Source organism: Pleurodeles waltl, chromosome 3_1 (assembly GCF_031143425.1).
Source record: "Pleurodeles waltl isolate 20211129_DDA chromosome 3_1, aPleWal1.hap1.20221129, whole genome shotgun sequence".
Classification (NCBI taxonomy): Eukaryota; Metazoa; Chordata; class Amphibia; order Caudata; family Salamandridae; genus Pleurodeles; species Pleurodeles waltl.
In genome coordinates this window covers 1,665,952,706-1,665,969,700 of record NC_090440.1, presented here as the reverse complement: position 1 = coordinate 1,665,969,700, position 16,995 = coordinate 1,665,952,706, and the positions used below count along the sequence as shown (strand labels likewise).

Below are 16,995 nucleotides of genomic sequence, written 5' to 3'. Positions count from 1 at the left end.
TTAAGGCATCACGTTCACCGTTCGGGAGAAAAACAAGTTAGTGGAACGAAATTAATTCATCCAGATTTTGCTAAACGAAAACGTTTATTACCCACCGCCCAGCAGTCTCTGGGAGCATTGCAAGCTGTACTTACCGGGGGCGTCCGTCCATGGCCGGCGACCTGTTGAAATAAAAGTACATGTCGTTATGTCGTTCACTCGAAGAATATATTTAATAAATCAGCAAGGATATCTTTCGGTTCACAGGTTCTCGGGCCTGACAAGAAGGCCATGTGGCTGCCATACCATTCTAGCTTCCACCCGAAGACACTTATTGACGTTATAAGGAGCACGTGGCAATTTTCGGAATGCTTTATGAATCTAATAGTTAACAGTGTTACGTGGAAATGCTAATTTGTTGCGTTGTTTCTAAACTTACAACCCAATGAAAGCATCTACTATAATAACGGAACTATATACATTCAAAGTCGTGTACGAAAACAAGAAACAGTTGTGAATATGATCTATAATTTGCTGAGCATCGCCCTCAGATTCTTATCATCTCTCTAAACTGCCATTATTTGCATTAGAAACAGGTCTAAGTACAAAACAAGCACACCTCGGGGCCTTGCAGGCCGTTCTCAGAGATCTGACAATTGTTTCAATACATCCATCATACCCTGCGCGTGTATAGCCCGCTTTACAGTGACAGGAGCTATGAAGTTACATTTGACATATATCAGTAGGTAGGCAATATAATAGTCACAACAAAGTATAATTTATAACAAAAGGAATTGCAAAAGGTGCTCCACTTTTTAACCTAATATTAACCTACTATGTATTATACAGTGCACTGATATTATCTTTTATGATCAGGGTGCACTTTATTTGAATTACACCTGACTTACAGAGAGCTCCGTTTTTTAACCCAGAAAAGAAACATTTAAAGAGTTTCTAGCATGAATTTACAATCGGTGGCACGCAAGGCACACCGGCTACTGGGACCCTAAAAACACGGCAACCTCGGGCTGAACTCGCTCAGTCCCCTCTTACGAGATCATCTGTGCCCGTCGCATATGTGAGCCCCCGCGGTGGCAGGGAGCGCAGCCCCGGGAAAGAGTCCCGGAGAACAGGAACTTACTTCCAGCTTCCCCGGTGGGGCGCAGGCCTCCAAGGAACCCTCCGCGTCCAGCAGGTCCCGGCACCATGCTCCCTGCAAACTCTTCCCAGCCTCTGCTCCCAGGAAGCAAAGCATCTGCACTTGTATGCTCTTAAACTAATTTATGGTGGGAATTATATTTTAGCTTGTCAACTGGAGCCATAAAACAAAGTTTATTGGAATCACGTGCTCACGGGCAGCCACTCAGGACGTATCTCTACGGACCCATAAATAACCCTCATCTCTAAAACTTTTATCCGCTAAATAAAAGGCCACAGAAATGGTTCCATGGCCTCCGAATACTATAAAAAGAAGAAAAAAGACTACAAAACAAGCTAGTGTGCACTGGGGATCACTTCCACATAACAGCCAAGGAGATTTGCATAGGATTGTGTGAAAGTCCTTCGAGAGTATATGCTGGGAAAATGTCGTTTTTGATACATTAATTTGACATGAGTGAAAACGATTCGGGGAGATGCATGGAAGCAAACCGAGGTGTGAAATAACATTTGACCAAACATTTTGCTAATAAAATCATATATAGCATTTTTTTTACAGCTATTGCCGTTGGAGGCTCGTGAGAACGAATATAAAAGCTCTGTTTAATGTATTTCCCGCGAGCCAAGGTTCACGTGTGTATTAACGTGCCTCTGTTTTTTTTTCTACATGTGTTGCAACTGACCAAACGGGTTAAATAAAACACCAAGGACCAGAGGCGTGTGAAGCAACAACATCATTACAACGTTTCCCATGGAGAACTTTGATCGTTTGAGCTGTAAAGGCTATAAAACCGCGAGCAAACAACAAAAACATCCCGAGTGTGAAGGTACCAGGGTGCCCGGGAGTAAACGAGAAGTTCAAACGGACTGAAGCCAGGGTATCGACGACCACAGGAATGAAGGATACATCATGTTTTTCAATAACAAGGAAGGACTTCAACTTACATACTCACTATATCTCCAACATCCATTTTGCGCCTATCATAAAAAGAAAGCGCGTGCATCTGGGTTCCCGGCGCGTCCCATTTACATAATTCTAGATGTATGGATCTATGAGCACACTGCTAAATATATACAGGCTAGTACACACAAATACAGCCTTATTTATAAGGATTTAGATATGTCCTAATTTATAGATAATTACAGATATTCCTAAAAAAAACAACCCTCGTGCAGCATTTGGTTTAAAATACTTATTGTGATACATTATGTTTACTATCTCAAGTAGTTTTGTATACAATGCATACACAAAGGCACACATATGGGCGTATATGCGCACCAGCTCGTTGTCTGGCTATACTAACCCTTTATCACAGCACAGTCCCGAGAATAGTTCTTATCATATAATCTCACAGTATCAATAGAAAGTTATCACCTAAAAAGTATGTGCTCAATATGCTATCCACAAACTAACGGGCACACCTACTCCTCCCCCTTTATTTCACACACGCGCACAAACACCCTCCTCTCTCGTAGTCCACTACCTGCACTTCGGGGAGGAGAGGGAGCATCAAACTTAACTAGGCATGTCTCTCTAAATCACACGCACAGTACACTAACCTCAAGCAGGAACTGAATGTAGTTCTAGACGGAACAAACGTATCGCATACAGGCTTTCTTTCATGGTCTCGCTCCCAACAACCCCAAAACAGAGAGCTCGCACGCGCGCATACACACACAGAACTTACACACGTTCCCCATTTTTGTGTCTTTTTGACAGGCTTACACACACGCCACATCACTCTCCCAACGCTTTTTCATCCGCAAACACACAGGGTATGTCTATATCCCAATGACACAGACACCCTAACTCTTTCTCTCACTCTTACACACACACGCGCGCACACACACACGCACGCATGTTCCTTATCACATACATGAAAAAGCTCTCACACACATATTCTACCATCTTTCACTCGTACACACCCTCTCTGACTCAAAGACACACACACTTTCCACCGCTTTTTCACACGTACACTATTTTGTCTCCCCAACACAATTTTCTTCATACACGAATACACACTTACTGTCTTTCAGACATACACAAACTTCCTCTTCCTCACACATGCGCTCTCACCCTCTCTCACAAACATACACACACAAACACACTTTTATACTAAGGTACACCCACACTATTTTTGTCTCTCATAGACAAAAAATCCCTTATACACACAAAAAACGTAATGTCTCTCTCTTTCTCTCTCTCTCACACACACCCAGCCCCCCCACACACACTACATTATCTTCCTTTCACACACCCTTCACATGTCTTGCTCACTGTTTTATACATACAGATGCACTCCTGTCTTTTATCTGTCTGTCACACACCTCTTGTCTCATATATAAACATACTCTCTTCTCTTTCAAGCAGACACAAACTACCTCTTCCCCCCACACACAAATACACATGGTCCTGTTTCTCTCTTTCTCACAAACACACATGCACACTGCTTCAACTAGGTCTGTTGCATTCATGCACAGTCTTTCAGTTTCGCACACTCCACTTGCACACCGTCTTAAACACAGAAGGTACGTTTTGACTCTGACACAAACACACGCTCCCTCACACACACACATGCAGTCTCTCACAAACATTCACAAATGTTCATTCACACTAACCTTTTTCTTACTTTCGCACACATCCTCTCCCTCGCACATATATATATATATATATACATACACACACACACCATCACCCTCCTTATCTCCGCTTGTTTTCTACTACCTACCTCTTTTGTCGCCTTTCTCTCTCTCTCACACACACTTATATATCACTTCTGAATCTCTTTCACAAATTCTTATTTTTCTCACAGACACCCACAGCAATATTTCTCTGCATTTCTCACTCACACATTGACACATGCACAAACTTTGACTCCACATTTCTTTTACCCACACAAAGTATATTTTTCTCTTACACTCCACACTACACAATTACACACACCCCCTCTCTCACTCACACACACAAACTTGTGTCTTTCACACATACTAGCACAATTAAACTTTTAGGGAAACTGTCCCTCCTCATTATGTCTTCAGACACATTTTCCACATTAATTGGATCTCTCACTCCCTATCCATTTTTGTTCACACGCGCAGCAACAAACACCCATACAGAAATACACTATGAAACAGCTGTTTCTATATTCTCACTCTACCTCATTCTCTCATCTCACATACAATCTTTGTCATACATATGCTGCCTCTTATAGGCACTTTTAAATAGTCGCACTTGCAGACACATACTATCTTTCCCATATATATATATATATATATATATATATATATATATATATATATATATATATATATATAAAAAAAACTCATGCCCTCACCATGCACAGTTGTCCGATAAATAATTTGATTGCAAATGTTGCAGTGATAATATGAAAGGTGGGATAGAATATGTCATCAATGATATAACATGTGGAGTAATTAACTGTGCATGGTGAAGGTGCAAGTTATAGTTACCTTAGGGCGCGAGTTATAGTTACTTGAAGGAACTCTACTATTACTGTTGAATTTCTATGGTTTTGAACAAGTAAATTCAGAACCTAACTATAACGTCCCTGTAACCTTTAGTTTTTTCAGTGAATTGATATATATTTTTAAACATTTAAAATTTTCATTACTATACGTTAATTCAATCACCACCGGGCACGGCCTTTGGCCGTGTGTGGTGGCGGTTGGACAAAGGCCAACCCCCCTATAAGCACCCAACCTCCAGCCATGCACGGCCTCCTTCCGCACACGATAGAGGTTGCTCACAGGGGCTGGCCTTTTGCCAGTCTCTTCTGCGAACTTCCCTAACCACCCAACCTGATGCTGTGCACAGCCCTTTGCGCATGCACTGTGGAAGTTGTCCACGGCCTCTCTGGGTGTGAGAATAGCTGTGAGGGGCTGTAACTTGGCGGTAAGAATGGCTGTCAGAGTGTCTGGGTGTGAGAGTACATACATTAATGTTTTAGCGGGTGAGTCAATATGTGGGTGGGTCTGTAAATAGGTGCATCAGGGTGTCAGTGGGTCTGTGAGTGGGTGTGTGATGTCTGAGTGGGTGAGTGGGTCCGTTATTGCCTGAGTGGGTGTGTGAGGGTCTGACTGGGGCTGTGAGTGAGTGCACAAGGGCCTCAGTGGGTCTGTGAATGGGTGCATGAGTGTCTGAGTGGGTCTATGAATGGGTGTCTGAGTGTCTTAGTGGGACTGTCAGTGGGTGAGTAAGTGTCTGAGTTGGGTGTGTGAGTGAGAGAAATGATTGAAAGAGAGACAGAGAAAGTGAAAGGAAGTGAGAGAGATAGTTTTTTAGTCTTTGATGTCTGATATGATATGAAATGAGTCCAGCCGATCTTGAACCCCTAAAGCTCAGTATGAAGGTCTGCAACCTTCACACTGAGCTACAGTGTTTACTTATTTAAAACATTTTTTTTACCACTTTATGTAAGGACTCCCCGCGGTCCCTCCTCCTTTATTAAAAAAAAAATTGGAACTAAAATGGCCATTACAGGCTATCTGGGACTGCAAGGCAGCCCTTAAGGGCTCCCCTTTGGTCCCTCCTTATATATTTATTTATTTATTTTTAAATGTGTAATTGAAATGCCCTTTATGGGTTACCTGACAATGCAGGTGAAAGTGCCAATGCTTCAGTAAGCACAGAGCTGCTTTGACAGCAGCTCTGTGCTTGCTAAAGCATTTCATCTCTGTCCCCTGCATGCGTGCAGGGGACAGAGATGAAAGCTCTGCTGTTTGACAGCGGGACCTGCTTTAAAGGTCCAGCTGTCAAACAGCAGAGTGTTTGCTGTGGCTTAGCTGCAGCCAAGCCACAGCAACCAGCTATGTCCCGGGGCTGGGCACCCTGGGACATAGCAGGAGCTGGCCCTGGGGGGTGGCGGTCCCCAGGGCCATCAAAGGCTCCAACAAGGACTCAGCCCCAGAGGGGTGGTGGTCCCCTGGGCGTGGGGGTCCCTAGGGACCCTCTTTCTTTTTTTGACGATTTGCCCCAGCGGGTGGTGGTCCCCCCTTTTAAGAAAACAGTGTTGCCCCAGGAGTGGTGGTCCTGGGGGGCACAAGACCCCCTATATAAATTATTAGATCACCTTGGGGAGGTGGTGGTCCCTGGGGCAGTGGGAGGGGGCAAGGAAGCCCACTCCTGCATAGTAAAACAGCCCTGGGGCGGTTGTGGTCCCCAGGGCAGCAGAGACAGGCCCCTTGCATATAAATAATAAGCCCCGGGGAGGTGGCGGTTCCCCCTGGGCATTGGGAGGGGGCCAGGAGGCCCCCCCCACTTAAAAAAAAAAAAGCCCCCCCGGATTTGGCCCACCCAGGGGCATTAGGCTAACGAAGTGCGGGAGACCGTACTTTGTTTTTTAATTTTTTTATTTAATGAGCGGATCCATCAATCTACTGCGTCTCCACTCATAAAATAATTTACAACAAATGATTTTTAGCCCTGGGGGTGGATGGTCCCTTTGGGATCCCACCACCACAGGCAAAGGGTCAGGGTGTTCGTACACTGGCCCCTTTTCTTTTTTTAAAACTTTTTTTGGGACTCAGTCCCAAGATGGCTGACAACATTTCAACAACTTCGGTTGTTAAAGTGCTATCAGCCAATCAGATCTCTGCCTGAGATCGGGAAGGGTTGCAAATCCTTTGCACCCCTAGATATACAAATTTGTTTTCCCCTTCATTTCTCATACACTACTCAACAGAACTACACCAAAACAGAAAAGCATTCTATCTGGACCAGGACCTAGCTTCCTGCCAAATTTGATATAATTCCGTCTTGTAGTTTTTGTGCTATTGCTGTTCAAAATCCTTATAGGAAAATGAATGGGGAAAATGTGTTTTGGGTGCTCCTTTTTTCTCGGCATCCCCTGGACAGATTACCCTGAAACTTTCCAGGTATCAGCTGATGGGACTGGCAAATGTTTTTGGAAAGTTTAGTGAAGATTCATCAAGCGACAAGGCAAGTAACAAAACACTTTTTATATAGAAACTAAGTTCTAACTATAACTACCTAGTGGTAACCGCCACTAGAAGAAATTTTTCATTGAAAAAAAGAAAGGCTACAGGGACTTTATAATTAGGTTCTGAATGTATTCACACAAAACCATAGAAATTCAGCAGTTATAGTTAGAGTTATTTCAAGTAACTATAACTCGCGCCCTAAGGTAACATTAACTTGCGCAAGTTATAGTTACCGTAGGGTGTGAATTATATTTACTTGAAATAACCATAACTGCTGAATTTCTATGTTTTTTTTGTGAGTCAATTCAAGGCCTAACTATAATGTCCACATAACTTTTGCTTTTTTCCAGTGAGTTTCTGTGTTTTTTTAACATAAAGTAATTAAATTAGTATATGTTAATCCAACCACTGCCAAGCACGGCCTTAGGACTTGTGTGGTGGAGATTGGTTGTCCACAGGTCCTGGCCTGTGGCCAGGCCCTGCTGCCAATCCCTATAACCACCGAACCCCATGCTGGCCACAGGGCCTTGGCCTGTGGCTGGGCTCTGAAACCAACCCTCTATAACCACAGAGCCCTGTACCACTTAGAATGAGAAATGTTCTGACAAATTGAAAAAAATGTATTTGACAAGTAAAAAAGTGATATCACCATTCTGTATGCACCTTTAATATCTGAAGTTGAAAATAATTTAGCGTTGAGAAAGGACCACTGACACACCTATACTGGAACACTCAACATTCTGTGTGAGGACCTGAGAAACCAACCACAAGGCTACAGGTGACTCCTTACAATGCAGTGTTGAGGCATCTTTATGACATTCAATCCAAAGATGGTGATGGGAAAAAGACATAAATGTTCCATCATTAGGAATGTTTAAAATTCAAAACATGAGTAAACAAACAGACACACTGCCATGAGATACCAGGATTTGAACCTTCAGCCTACTGAGTGACACTCCAAATGCTTTACCAGTACGCCATTGGTGACTGTTCTGCTGTGCATCAAAATGCAACTATAATATTTGTACCAAACATTATGCTAGTGTGACTCTTTGAAGTCATTGTATGGAGAGACCACTGCAGAAACAATCTCAGTCTCTCTCTCTCTTCCATCCCAATATTGGATGGAAGCACGAGAGAGAGAAAAAGAGAGAGAGAGAGGGATAAAGAGAGAGAGAGAAATTGACAGGACCGCAACCTCAAGGTCCTAGCTGGCTCCCCACCTCCTGCATGAGCCGGCATTGATCCTGCGCATGGGAGGTGCTGGAAAAGCAGGGAATGAGATGAAAACTCCACGTTCAGCAAGCAGAAGCATTTTCAAAGCTTCTGCTTGCTGAAAGCAGAGTGTTTGCTTTTTGTCAGCTTCCACCAGGTCCCCAAAGTCATCTATCGACCCAGGAGGTGTGGAAGCACAACCCTCTTCCTTCTTATTTTCTATTTGGTCCCAGGGAGGTGGTGGTTCAGAGGGCTGGGGGCTTGCACAGACCCTCCTCTTTAAATTTCATTGCAGCCTGGTGAAGGTGGTTTTCCCTGGGACCCAGGGTGGGAGGGGAGGGGGTCAGCATGCCTCCCCCACCAATATGAAGTATATCGCCCTGGGGAAGGGAGGTGGTGTGGTCCCTAGGGCAGGGGGGTCTGATTAACAGCCAAAGTGTTGGCAGTTAATCAGACATTAGGATGGGGACAGTTGGATCCATATAGGATCCCTGTCCCTAGATAGCTACATCTTTTAGCCTTTAATATCTCAGAAACTACTGAACAGGTTTCACCAAATCACAGATAGCGCAATCTGCACACCAAGATCTAGTTCCTGCCAAATTAGGTGAAATTCCGTTCAGCGCTTTGGGCTGTAGGCGTGTCTAAACACCCTTTGGGAAAATTAATGGAGAAAATGCATTTTGAGACTCCCTCCCTTTTTCCTGGGCCCTGTTTGAAGGACCACCCTGAAACTTTTAAGACAGCTGCTGGATCAGCTGTGAACATTTGGTAAAGATTCGTCAAATGGGGCCAAAGTTATCGGCAAAACAAAAAACACTCCACCCATGGAAAGTAGGTCCTAACTATAACTACCTACTATATATATATGTATTCTCCTATCCACTTTCTCTAGAAATCACCTATGGATTATCCCCAACCCAAAAAGGACACACACTTTTCCTCTCTCCAATATATCTCTACCTCTTAAACTTTGACAGATATCCTCTCTATACCCTTCCTCTCTTCAAAACAAACACAAATTCTCTCTCCCCGTCACCCTTTCTCTTTTGCTCCAGGTTTATGTCTCTCATTTCATCAGCCTGATTCAGTAATAGGCCGGAATGCTACGGAGGAGATGGAGCCTTGAAAGCCATTGGGCTATGTCTGCCTAAATCAAGAATATTGTGTGTTAATATACTCCACGGACTACTGCGTGGCCCGCCTTATTTTTAATACTGTAGCCCTACAGTGAACATTTACACTGGACACAATTCCATTATTTTTAATTTTCCTCCTTTGTCTACGTGTATCCCATATATAGAAACACAAGCCCATAATCAGCAGGTTCCACCCCTCCTTTTTGCCCTGTGGATGTCTGACCACACACACAACACTATCACACAAACCATCTCTTTCCAACTCTCTAACTAAATATAGTCTTTGTATATACTATATATTAATTTATGTATTTAGTACATGTACGTCTATAAATTATGTATGTACACCCCAAAACACAAAGATATAGAGCAATATAGATATAGACACACATATTAAATGTTTGGGCGCTTTTACTGGATGAAATGCAGTGGTTTAAGACTACAGATTTCAAAGAGACCCATGAAATCTGGAAAATATTTCAGAGTTTATTGTGAAATACAGTATCATCATCCTAATAGCAGCCCCCAAACCACTCTGCAGAGCTGTACTATTACCAGCTACTCCAACTATGCAAACTAAATTACGCCTCAAAAAAGTCAAATTAGGCAGAACATTCTCTGGCAGTTTTATTTATTTTTATCAATTTGAGCTACAAATAACATTGTTTTGTGTAATCTGTAAATTATGTGAAAAATGCTGTGAATCCTTACTTATGCAGTCACGGAATCTAATAAAACTACTGGCCCTCAATAGTGGCCATTGTTTTATCAAAAATGTAATTATGAAGATAATCAAAACCTACACAATTCTGATTCCAATAAGTGACAATTGTAAGTAGCACTTTGAAAAAAACAGGATTTTGAAGGTAAATTCCCCCACTAAAGATGTAATGTAAAATAGACAATAGGTAAAATGCGCATTATGATCTTATAGTGCCATCACGGGGTTCAGTCTTCGGTATCGTGGTTTGAGATGCCTGTTAATAACTAAACTGGAGCATAAAACTGTTACTTGGCAGATCGTGCAATTCATTACAATGTGCTGCGGTACAACATCATCTACAAGTTTCAGTTAGCCCCTAGTCATTGTCACAGCACAGGTGGCGAACTAACTGAATTGCATAGACGATGTTGCATCGCAGCACACTGGAGTAAATTGCAGACCTGGACAGAATTTTGATTACGCCGGACTAATCAGAATATCTTTGGTAATTCTGTGTTACTCTTTTACTTTGATGGAAAATCCTATTGCAAAAGTGCTTTTAGCGACCGTACATGGCTTCTTGTGCTCACTATTTGTGTTCCCCTGCAGGTAGTGCTGTTTCTTAGCACAAAATGCATCCTCGCATCCATTTTGGGCGCAAGGGTGCATTTTGCACTAAGAAAATAACACTATATGCCGGCAGTAAGTTGGAGGAAAATCCTACTCCAAAAGAACGTGTAGCAAATGCTGGCACGCACTTGCTATGCCTGTGCTGTTGCATTTAGCACTGTTTCTTAGCGTAAAATGCATCCTCATGCCCGTTTTAGACATGACGAAGCACAAAGCATGACGTATATTTAAGAAATAACACTAACCGCAGAATTACCCATCTTGTGTAATCTTGAAGAATTCTTAGGTAATTCCACGCAATTACACTTCACAAAATTATGCAAGTTACACCCATCACTACTAAATTGTCCCATCCGCCTTCCGAATGCCAGGCTCTCATTATATAAGGTGAGAGCGACTGTGGATTAGAAATGCTGAGGGAGGTCAGCACCAGAACCGAGAATCTCTGGTGGTTAGGTACCTACCAGTGGCAAACTGCAGCTTCTACTGTATGTATATATAAATATATGGAAAATGTCACTTACCTAGTGTACATCTGTTCGTGGCATGTTCCGCTGCAGACTCACATGCTATGCATAGGTCCTGCATCTAGTGTTGGGCTCGGAGTGTTACAAGTTGTTTTTCTTCAAAGAAGTGTTTTTGAGTCACGGGATCGAGTGACTCCTCCTCTTTGGCTCCATTGCTCATGGGCATCAACTCCATCTTAGATTGTTTTCCCGCAGAGGGTAAGGTAGAAGTGATAGAGTATAAAGAAAAGAGATGTCCATGCAAATGGAATTGAAATATATATATATATACATATGTACAAATGTTTGTTCTAACTTAAACGGCTACAGTCTCCCGGGTAGGTGGGTGGGCGCATGTGAATGTGCAGCGGAACATGCCACAAACAGATGTACACTGGGTAAGTGACATTATCCGTTCGATGGCATGTGCAGCTGCATACACACATGCTATGCATAGAGTACAAAGCAGTTTTCCTCCCATAAGCGGTGGTCAGCCTGTAGGAGTTGAAGTTGTTTGAAATAGTGTCCTTAGTACAGCCTGTCCAACTGTGGCTTGTTGTGCTGCTAACACATCTACACAGTAATGCCTGGTAAATGTATGGGGTGTTTACCAAGTGGCTGCTTTACAAATCTCGGTCATTGGTATATTTCCTAAAAAGGCTATTGTTGCACCTTTTTCCCTCGTGGAATGTGCTTTTGGTGTTACTAATAGCTGTCTTTTGGCTCTTAGGTAACACTTTTGGATGCATTTTACTATCCATCTAGCTAGTCCTTGTTTTGAGATTGGATTTCCAGTATGTGGTTTTTGGAATGGCACAAATAACTGTTTAGTTTTCCTAAATGATTTTGTTCTGTCAGTGTAATACATTAAAGCTCCTTTAATGTCTAATGTATGCAGCGCTCTTTCTGCCACTGAGTCTGGCTGTGGGAAGAAGACTGGAAGTTCCACTGTTTGATTTATATGAAACGGTGAGATTACTTTAGGTAGGAATTTTGGGTTTGTGTGAAGTACTACTTTATGTTTGTGTACTTGTATAAAGGATTGTTGTTCAATAGTGAATGCTTGTATTTCACTAACTCTTCGTAATGAAGTGATTGCAAAGAAGAATGCTACTTTCCACGTTAGATATTGAATCTGACACAAATGCATGGGTTCAAATGGTGGACCCATGAGCCGTGTGAGTACAATATTGAGATTCCATGAAGGCACTGGTGGTGTTCTTGGTGGTATGATACGTTTTAGCCCTTCCATGAAGGCTCTGATAACAGGGACTCTAAATAGAGAAGTGTTTTATATATTTTGTAAAAACGCTTGAATAGCTGTCAGATGTATTTTAATGGATGAAAAAGCTAAATTTGCTTTTTGTAGATGAAGTAAATAACCTACAATGTCTTGTATTGATGCAGAAAGAGGTGTAATTTGTTTGGATTGACAGTAAAAGACAAACCTTTTCCATTTGTTTGCATAGTACTGCCTGGTAGTGGGTTTTCTTGCTTGTTTAATTACTTCCATACATTCTGATGGAAGATGTAGATACCCAAAATCTAAGACTTCAGGAGCCAAATTGCTAGACTACATATTGCTGGATTTGGATGCCTGATTAGTAGTTTGTTTTGTGTGAACAGATCCGGTCTGCTTGGCAGTTTGATGTGTGGTACTAGTGATAGGTCTAACAATGTTGTGTACCATGGTTGACGTGCCCACGTTGTCGCTATAAGTATGAGTTTGAGTTTGTTTTGACGCAGTTTGTTGACCAGAAATGGAATGAGTGGGAGAGGGGGAAAAGCGTAAGCAAATATCCCTGACCAGTTGATCCATAGAGCATTGCCCTTGGATAGAGGGTGAGGGAACCAGGATGTGAAGTTTTGGCATTTTGCGTTTTCGCTGGTGGCTAATAGATCTGTGTCTGGTGTTACCCATTGGTGAAAGTATTTGTGAAGTACTTGGGGGCGAATTTCCCACTCGTGTGTTTGTTGATGATCCTGGCTGAGAACATCTGCTAATTAATTGGGTATCCCTGGAATGTATTGTGCTACAGGGTGAATGTTGTTGTGTATTGCCCAATGCCAAATCTTTTATGCTAGAAGGCATAGTTGTGAAGAGTGAGTCCCTCATTGTTGGTTTAGGTAGTACATTGTAGTCATGTTGTGTGTTTTGATGAGAATGTGTTTATGAACGAGAAGAGGTTGAAAGGCTTTGAGTGCTAGAAATACGGCTAGCAATTCTAAGTGGTTTATGTGAAGTTGTTTGTGTTTGTTGTCCCATTGTCCCTGAATGTTGTGATTGTTCAGGTTTGCTCCCCATCCAATCATTGATGCATCTGTTGTAAGGGTGGCTTGAGGCACAGGGTCTTGAAATGGCCGCCCTTTTCTTAAATTTGTGGAATTCCACCACTGAAGCGAGATGTGTGTTTGGTGGTATATCAACACTAGGTCTTGAAGTTGACCATGTGCCTGTGACCATTGTTTTGCAAGGTACTGTTGTAAGGGCCGCATGTTTAGTCTTGCATTCGGGATAATGGCGATGCATGATGCCATCATGTCCAACAGTTTCATGACAAACTTGACTGTGTACTGTTGGTTTGGCTGAATATGTGGTAATATATTGTGGAATGATTGTACCCTTTGTGGACTTGGGCTTGCAAGTGCTGTTTGGGTATTTAATGTGGCTCCTAAATACTGTTGAACTTGCGCTGGTTGTAAGTGAGATTTTTGGTAGTTTATTGTGAACCCTAGCGTGTGTAGGGTCTGTTTTACATAACATGTATGGTGTTGACACTGTGTCTGGCTGTTGGAGTTTATTAGCCAGTCATCGAGATATGGAAAGACATGGATGTGTTGCCTTCTTATGTAGGCTGCGACTACGGCAAGACATTTTGTAAATACTCTGGGAGCTGTTGTTATCCCGAAAGGTAACACCTTGGACTGGTAATGTTTTCCTTGTATTACAAACCTGAGATATTTTCTCTGCGCTGGATGGATGGGTATGTGAAAATACACATCTTTGAGATCCAGTGTTGCCATAAAATCTTGTTGTTGTAACAGTGTGACTACATCCTGTAGTGTTACCATGTGAAAGTGTTCTGATAGGATGTAAAGATTGAGGTTTCTGAGATCTAGTATTGGTCTCAATGTTCCGTCTTTTTTGAGAATGAGGAAATACAGGGAGTAAACCCCTGTTCCTATTTGATGATGTGGTACAAGCTCTATAGCTTGTTTGAGTAATAGTGACTGTACCTCTGATTACAACATTGAAAAGTGTTGGGAGGAGAGTTTGTGTGGTTTTGGAGGTATATCTGGAGGAATTTGTGTGAATTCTATGCAGTAACCATGTTGGATAATGGATAAGACCCAATTGTCTGTTGTGATGGGTAACCAGTGTGTGTGGAAATTTTGCAGTCTCCCTCCCACAGGGGAAGTGTGATGAGGGAAGATGTGGAGCAAGTCACTGCTTTGTGTGTGTGGTTTGCTTTGAGGGCTGATATTTTCCCCTACCTCTGGGGAATTGGCCCCTGTAGGTTCCTCGAAACCCACCTCTTTTGTACTGAAGCTGGTGAGATGGTTTTGATTGTGAGGTAGATGCCTCAGATGTTTGGGCTCTAAAACCTCCCCTGTATTGAGGCTTTCGAAATGAGCCTCTGTACCCTGTTGAATAAAGAGCACCCATGGCTTTAGCAGTGTCAGAGTCTTTTTTCATTTTTTCAATGGCTGTATCAACCTGAGTGCCAAACAGCTGTTTTTCATTAAATGGCATGTTAAGGACAGCCTTCTGGATTTCGGGTTTAAACCCTGACGACCAAAGCCATGAGTGTCTTCTAATGGTGACCGCAGTATTGATTGTTCTTGCTGCTGTGTCTGTGGAGTCTAGAGCTGACCTGATTTGATTATTTGCCTGCCCTTCCTCGAATATTTGCTGGGATCTTTTTGTTGATCATTGGGGAGATGCTGGATTCTTTTATCTCGTCCCAGTGGGCCCTATCATACCTAGCCAGTAGTGCTTGGGAGTTGGCTATTCTCCATTGATTAGCTGCTTGTGATGCTACTCTTTTACCAGCAGCATCGAATTTCCTGCTTTCTTTATCTGGTGGCGGTGCATCACCAGACGACTGGGAGTTAGCCCTTTTCCTTGCTGCGCTGACAACTACGGAATTTGGAGGTAGCTGTTGGGTAATGAAAGCTGGGTCAGAAGGAGGCGGCTTATATTTCTTTTCTACCCTAGGAGTGATGAATCTTGCCTTAACTGGTTCCTGAAAAATCTTATGTGCATGTTTTAACATGCCAGGAAGCATGGGTGGAGACTGGTATGTAGTGTGAGTGGAGGACAACGTATTAAAGAGAAAATCATTCTCAAGAGGTTCTGTGTGCATAGCTACGTTATGGTTTGACGCTGCCCTAGCTAGAACCTGAATGTATGAGGTGCTATCCTCTGTGGGTGATGGTTTTGAGGGATAGCAGTCTGGACTGTTATCAGAAATGGGATCATCGTAAAGGTCCCATGGGTCGACATTATCTTGGTGCGAATCTGCAGAGTGTACTGGAGACTGTGCAGTGGGGGTAGTAGGTGGAGAGACAGTCAGGTGAGGAGAATGAGGAGGAGACTGGTGAGGTGAGAACTGAGGAGGTGGAGATTTATGTTTGGGTTTTGGCACTTTAGCTGGTGGCTGATCAGTGTCCAAATGTCCTTGAAAGGCCAGCTTCCTCTTTGCTTTTAGAGGAGGTGCAGTGAGGATCTTGCCAGTGTCTTTATGAATCTGAATTCTGGCCTGCCTTTTATAAAATTCCTCCATTTGCGTAAATTCCTCAGAAAATCTATGGCTTTCTTTAAGTTGTTTGGAAAGTCCATGCTCCTCTGTGTATATGGGTCTTTTCGGCTCCGAAGCTGGTTTCCTCTGGATCGAAAGGCCTGGAGTAGATGTTGGCCTCGGCTGCGAGAGGGATTTTTGAGGCTTCGACTAGATGGGTCGGTGTTTCCCTATTTTGGAGCCTGTGCTTTGGCTCGAGTCCGAAGGCTTCGGTGGCGTGGCCTTTCTCGGTGCCGAAGTTGTTGCTTGGTCACCGGAAGTCTTTTTACGGGTGGAGCCATGGCCTTCTTGCAGTGGCGTCCCGAGGCCTTGTGTTTGGGCTTGGATGGGACAGGGGCAGGCGTACTCATGTGCTGTCCTGCCGTGATTGGTCTGTCATTGTCGGACTCTTGCTTGGAGTCGGACCCCCGAACAGAGACTGCGGTGTGCATAATCTCCTCTTCTTCCACGTTGAGACGTTCGGTGCTTCTCAACGCCATTTCCAACCTTCGCGCTCCTCGGTCTCGTAGAGTCTTCTTCGAGCAGAAGGATCTGCAGACCTCGCAAGTATCCTCTTGGTGGTCTGGAGATAGACACAGGTTACAGACAAGATGTTGGTCCGTATAAGGGAACTTGGCGTAGCACCGAGGGCAGAAATGAAACGGGGTCCGGTCCATGAGGCTTCGACGAGGCTTTGGTCGGGCCGACCAGGCCCATCCAAACCCGATGGCGGAAAAAAAACAATCGAAGATGGAGTCGATGCCCATGCGCAATGGAGCCGAAGAGGAGGAGTCACTCGATCCCGTGACTCGAAAACACTTCTTTGAAGAAAAACAACTTGTAACACTCTGAGCCCAACACTAGATGGCAGGACCTATGCATAGCATGTGTGTCTGCAGCTACACATGCCATCGAACATATGA

The 16,995-nt window shown here is 43.3% G+C and overlaps 1 protein-coding gene across 7 annotated transcripts in view; it reads right to left on the bottom strand.

Moving 5' to 3' along the window:
* HOXD3 (homeobox D3) overlaps positions 1–16,995 on the bottom strand; it is a 224,127-nt gene that overhangs the window by 45,371 nt on the left and 161,761 nt on the right. For 4 of the 7 annotated variants that reach the window (XM_069225404.1, XM_069225405.1, XM_069225406.1 and 1 more), the window contains exon 2: positions 135–161. The exons of 2 other annotated variants lie outside the window; for them this stretch is intronic. The gene's annotated coding sequence lies outside the window, so the exon portion shown is untranslated. Of the gene's footprint in view, positions 1–134; positions 162–1,120; positions 1,208–16,995 lie in introns of those variants that run through there. One more of the 7 variants, XM_069225403.1, reaches the window with a different exon arrangement.